Here is a 6,269-nt window from a genome sequence, read left to right as displayed (position 1 = left end):
TGTATCCATCTTAAATGTTTTGTCAAAAGCTAGACTTATTCAATAATATAATAAAGCAACTCCAGAAATGAGATTCTTCCACCCCTACCCCAATGTGTGTGGTTTTTGCTATTTGTAATTCTGAGGTTTGCTTATTAGTGATGTTCCTGGACTTTCTGTAAAGTCTGAATTCTTTGTCATGTGTGACCATTCAAGTCTTGTCAGCTAACGATTGCACAAAAGTTTACTTAAATGATGTCTTAGTTTGCCAGAGCTGCTATGACAGCTGCTGACTCCTAATTTAGACTCCTGTTTCTGAAAACTAGCCACTAAGAATCTGCCTAACTCTTGCCTCCTACTCCCTAATCCCATGCTATAAATAAGATGCGATCTGCTTTGCAATTAAATAGGATTCTTTGGATTGACTGAAACAACAAGAATTTATTGTCTCATGGTTTTGGAAGCTAGAAGTCAAAAATCAAAGTCTTGACAGGGCATCTCTCTCCCAGAGTCTGTGGCATTCTGGTTCTAGCTTGCCAGTTCCTTGGCTTATGTTTCTGCCTCCATGTCATGGTGATCTGCCTCATTCTCTGGCTTATGTATAAGAACTTCAGCATTACTGCCCTCATTCATGTGGCTACAATTTAATTAATAATAACATGTTCAAAAGCCCTATTAAAAATGGGTTTGCACCTACAGAACCAGGGTTTAGGCCTTGGACATGCCTTTTGTGGGAGACATGATTCGATCATGCATGCCCAGAATGAGTAAGTCTCCAGTTATAATCCAGAAGTTAGGATTTAACAAATGATTATGATTAGAGAATCATATAGATATCTCTTTTCTACCTTCTAGTTTATTAGGTGAGTCAGAAGGAAATATTTGAAATTACTGGAACTGTAATCCAGCTGCCTTGATCTTTGCTAATGATTGTATAATCATAAAGGTTTATCTCATGATTGTAAAAACCTTGTGAGTGATCCCCACTTGTACTCCCTTATCTTGTTTTTCAACTTCTAGAGTCTTATGATCACTAAAACCATAGCCCCTAATGCTTATTAATGGAAGGCCTTCAGTCAGCCCAGAACTAACCTGTTGGGCCTGGAGGACAGGACCCCTTCATCTATGATGTGACCTACCCTTGGCAAATATTTCAGAAAGCCTCTTCCACCCCAATCCACACCAGCCCATATCTCCTTCACCCTCCAGCAGTTGCCCTCTTGCATAACCTCCAGTTACTCAACCTCTACTCTCTGGCAGATGCATTCTTGTAGTAAACTCCCCTTATTCACAATCTGCCCTCTGGCATTTACAACCTTGCATGTCTAAGGCAATGCTTAAATTTTAAACTTTAGCAATGGAAAGCTGCGGACTCCTAATTTAGCCCCCTGTTTCTGAAAACTAGCTAGCCACTAAGAATCTGCCTAACCCTTGCCTCCAACTCCCTAATCCCATACTATAAAAACCTTATCCCCTGCCACCTCGGGGTGGCTTTTTCTCTCTGTCTTGAATTACTGCTCAGGCAGCTCTGTTTCTTACTGAAATAAATCCTTTGCCTGAATTCCTTTGTTCCTGCCTCATTCCTGGTGAGTTTGCTGAGTTTTCCCTTCATAACCCAATCCAATTCCAAAGCTATCTTGCTAAATGGAACTGGATCGAACCAAAATTGGCCTGCTTGATATATGCAGTAGCTTAAACTACCTATAAGTGATCTATACCTATTATAATATTAAAAATCAGCCCATTATCATATTAAGGCTGTCATTTTCTTTATGTAACCAGTCTGTGCATGCTCAATGATTAGATCATCTCTAACTGTGTCACCTTGAGCCATTGTATTCATTATCCCAAAACCTGCCCATCTTTTGGTACTATAAAATTATCAGAATTACTGCAGTTCAGGGCACAGATTTTTAGGCCAATAAGCCATCTGATCTCCTGTCTTGTACTTAGCAATAGACTCTTTCTTTGAAATTCTGGTTTCTCAGGAATTAATCCTTTGAGCTCATGGGGCAGAGAAGCAGAGAACCCACTGCTTTGATCTGTATTACAATCTTTTAATGAGAGGCTCTGTTTGTGGGGTAAGGCATTGCTTTAATGCCCTGGCAGTTTACGACTCTGCTTAGACTTCACTTCCTGTTTCTACAGGGCCTCAAGGTCAACCAGGGTTGATATTTTGGGCCTTCTGGGGTCTTTTCTGGGCATGGTGTGCCCTTCTAAATCCCCCCCAAAATAATGGAGCTTTCAAAGCCCCCTATGGGTATTTCCTTCCCCAGACTTCCGTTTGTAGTTTGTAGTGTTTTGGCCAGCCTCTTGTTTGCCCCAACTGGTACCACAGCCACAAGCACTTACAACATTAAGCAATTGTCACTGTTTCTTTTCAATAAATGCCCTAGAGATTAAGATTTCCATCTTGAGCAAGATCTGAGTCAGGTCAAATAAAGCCAGGCCTTGAGAATGAGGTTTTCCCAGGGGGATACCAGGCAGGCCAAGTATTCACAATTCTCTGCAAATGGGGCTTTTGGGGGGAATCTCAAAGCCACTCTATTTCTCCCCCCCCCCCCCCCACACAAATGGTTGCTAGGCTGCTGTTTCTCACAGCTATTGTGGTTCAGGAGTTGATAGTTTTCAAGGCCACTGCAGATTTGGGGAGAAAGGAGTGGGAATTCAGCAAGCTAAAAAGCACAAAGCTCACTATTCTGATGAATGTCAGCCATTTTTCTTGAATAAATGCTTCTTAGAATGATGCAATCCTTTGGTTAATTTCAAGAGTTTTAATATTTTTTTTCAGTGTTCTTATTGCTTAAATGCAACAGTAGATTTTCAGAAGTCCTTAACCCCACCATTTTGAAGAGCTTCTAGCTGATATTCTTATGTAAAATTACAAACAACAGTAATGATAAATATGTCATTTTGCAGATTTGGAAAATGCAGATTTGAATGCATGTTTATGAAAAGTATATATGAGTGAAACATTTTGAAAATGTGATTATTTCCTGATAGCCTCTTGATTAAAGTTGGCATGACACCAAGAGCAGGGTGACATTTGATTACTGGGGCACAGGCTAACTGGGATTTTTCTCATTTTTGAACAAAGAGGGAGGAAAATCAGTAAAGAACTAGTTGCCCTAATCATTTGCTTAATGTTCTGACTTTAGAACATTTTGTTTGGCATATTTTGTATACAGTGAACGACCTGGATGCTATCAGCTTTGCAGTGTGTCCTCAGAACATTAGTTTCAGGATATGCTCCATTGAAAGGGGTTCTGTTCTCAAATTACATTCAACATTAACTCTAACAAATCATATAGTGAAGAAAGCTTTTAAACTTTGTTGAAACCTAAGTTTCTCAAACTTAAAAATACCAACTGCCATTTGTTGAGTAGCTATTATGTGCCAGGTACAGTGTTAGGTGCTGTATATCTCTTCCAAACTTTTAAGGTTGGGCCTAGTACTACTTCCTATTATGAAACTGAAATAAAACTCATAACCAGTCATAGTCAGGACTCTTCAGTCTTTTCTACATTTCATGCAAGCTCAGCCATCACTTCTAAGCTACTAAGTATTTATTCAACTCTCTGCTTTTATAATAGTTTCAGTCATAATACATATTCTTTGCTTCTTGGAAGAGTTGCTCACTTATAATTCCAATCATAAGGGTGTTTTACATACATAATTCCCTTACATTTAGCCATACTTTTTCCTCTAGTGTGGGAGAATCTTTGATTTTGAATTCTTAACCATATGGTCCAATGCAAGGGTTGCGGTTATGGATGGGAGGTACCCATTGGCTTACCTTCTGAAAGGAGATGAAAATATCTATGTGGATGAATCCAAATCAGATGTCTTTGATTTAAAGTAAGTTATTTTCTTAAAAATACTTCAACATCTATCTAATATAATTTACGAACATATTAAAATGAGAAATTTTCATAAACAGACTCATCAAAGAAATATTGGATATAATCCTTTTGTCTTACCTTTGTCTTTTTTTTTAATTTTTAGGTAAAGTCCTTTAAAATAACTTTAATGTAAGAATTTATATAAAATGACTTTTAATTTTGTCATTTAATTTGCTCTGAAAATGAATGTATTTAAGTCAAAGCCCTCTAGATCAGGTACTACCAGGTTGGAGCTCTACCAATGAGGTCTTGAGCAGATGTTTTCAAACTTTCTCAGTTTACAAAGACCTTAGTGCCTCAGTAATTTTGCCATGGCACAAAAGAAATACTTAACAGTTCCATTTATTAGGTAGTTAATTCTAATAACTTAACCCCTATTGGGCATAGCATACCTTCTCACACCTTGGAATCAAATTAAACACTGTTGCTATCATATCCTACTCAATATTGATTTTTGCATGGTATGTACTTTTTATCACAGCTACCATTGGAAATCCAGCCTTATAGGGATAAGATGATATCGAAAAGAATGTAGTCATCTAATGTTGAAACTGTGAAGTATCTCAGGCTCATAATTAATAGTGTTCAACAGATGCCACTGTGTTTTCTTTTGAAAATTTAAAATAACCCATGGTTACCCTGTAGTTTGCTGCGGAGCCCTAGGGCATACTGGTATACAGTTTGGGAAGTGCCAGTCTCAAGGATGGATGATGGTAAAATGAGTAACAATGATGATCTATATAGTTGATATTGAAAATGCTTCACATTTTATAAAATACCATCATAGATTTTAGAAAGCACATTAACTGTTTCAGATGATATACTGGATATTTACTGATGCACATTTTAGAGACGTAGTATCACATTGTGGCTAACAGTATGGTATTTGGAGTCAGACCCCAGTTATGTACAAAAGCTCGACTTAGTTATTTAACTTTATTGAGTTTCACTTTCTTCTCTTGCAAAATAGGATAATCAAATCTACACACAGAGTTTTAGCTGGACAAAATAGCAGAACGTTTATTATGCTGAATACTTGGTATATGGTAGGAATTATTCAAAGATCATTTTGGTCCACTAATCAGGAGTTAGAGCCACTGAACCATCAAAGATTTTATTTGCCTCCAGAGTTGGTGATTAAGTAGTATGATAGTGATGATATTTGAAATAAAATTTTTAATTAATAAGAATATTTTAGAAGGTATCAGAAATCACATTTTCAAGGAAAAATGTTACAGTTAGGTTTCAGTTTAAGGTTCACTACTCATTGGGAAAGTAACTTGGCCTCCCTTTCCTCATCTTTAAAAAGGTTAAGGTGGGGAGCCTTGGTGAGTGCAGTATTAGGAATGAAAGTGCTTAGCCTGTAGTAGGTACTCAATAACTGAGTTTCCTTTCTTCCTGTGCTTCAGATACTGTTTTCCCATTGACGCTTGGGATTTTAGTAGATTTGATGAACTCTAGGGTTTGTGTCTATACTCCCTACTCACTGATAATACTCCTATCATACTGATGGAGGAAAGCACTGCATTTTATTCCTCGCTGAGACTGTGGGATGATGGAATAACACTGCCAAAGAATTCTCAGGAGGTAGCCTGCCTGAGCTGTCTGTTGGCCTTATCTGGTTAAGAATAAAGAACAGGAGCTCTACATTGTCTTTCATGAAGAAGTTTCCAGTTATTAATGGCCTTTTGGTGATGGTGCCCAAAATGGAAAAGAAAAATTACTCCAAATAACTTGTTATTTTAAAAATAGCTACTTATTAGCAGGTCTACTTGTCTTACTTCAACTGAATTTTTTTTCTTGAAAACAGAGTTGTTTGTTTATAAATGGGACATGGTTCTCTAGGCCCCAGAAATGGTTAGCTGTATATTTTAGAAAGCAGTTTCCTTCATTCATTCAATCTGAATTTCCAAGTTATCCCTCTTGCCTGACCTAAAACTCCCATATTCTAATTAAAGTTATAATTAAAGTTTAATTGTAGACTCATGTGCTATTTTTGGACTTGGAAAGCAGCTCTTAAGCCTTCTTGCTATAATATTGCAATGCTTAAATTACAACCGAGACTTCCAAATTTGGTGCAATCTGTATTGGCGAAACTTTATTTTAGCCAGATTTTCCTCTTTACCTTTCTAACAGTGTGGTGCTCTCCCTCAGGGCACAGCTCTCAGAGTGGGCTCCTCTGCCAGCAGGAGATAGGGCAATTCTAAGTGTGACACTTGGCCATGGAAAATGAATGTGAAAATGGCAGGGAGTGATTGGCAAATTTTGAAGTGATAATTGTAGGAATTCCCTTAAATTTTGAGACTTTGTTAAGTTGAAAGCTTAGTAATTGTTCAGTTATTTATTTTCTGTATGTTTAAAGTAATAGATAGCAGATTTCTTTGTGGA

This window comes from Tamandua tetradactyla, chromosome 11, assembly GCF_023851605.1.
Source record: "Tamandua tetradactyla isolate mTamTet1 chromosome 11, mTamTet1.pri, whole genome shotgun sequence".
NCBI lineage: Eukaryota > Metazoa > Chordata > Mammalia > Pilosa > Myrmecophagidae > Tamandua > Tamandua tetradactyla.
This window is presented reverse-complemented; position numbering follows the sequence as displayed.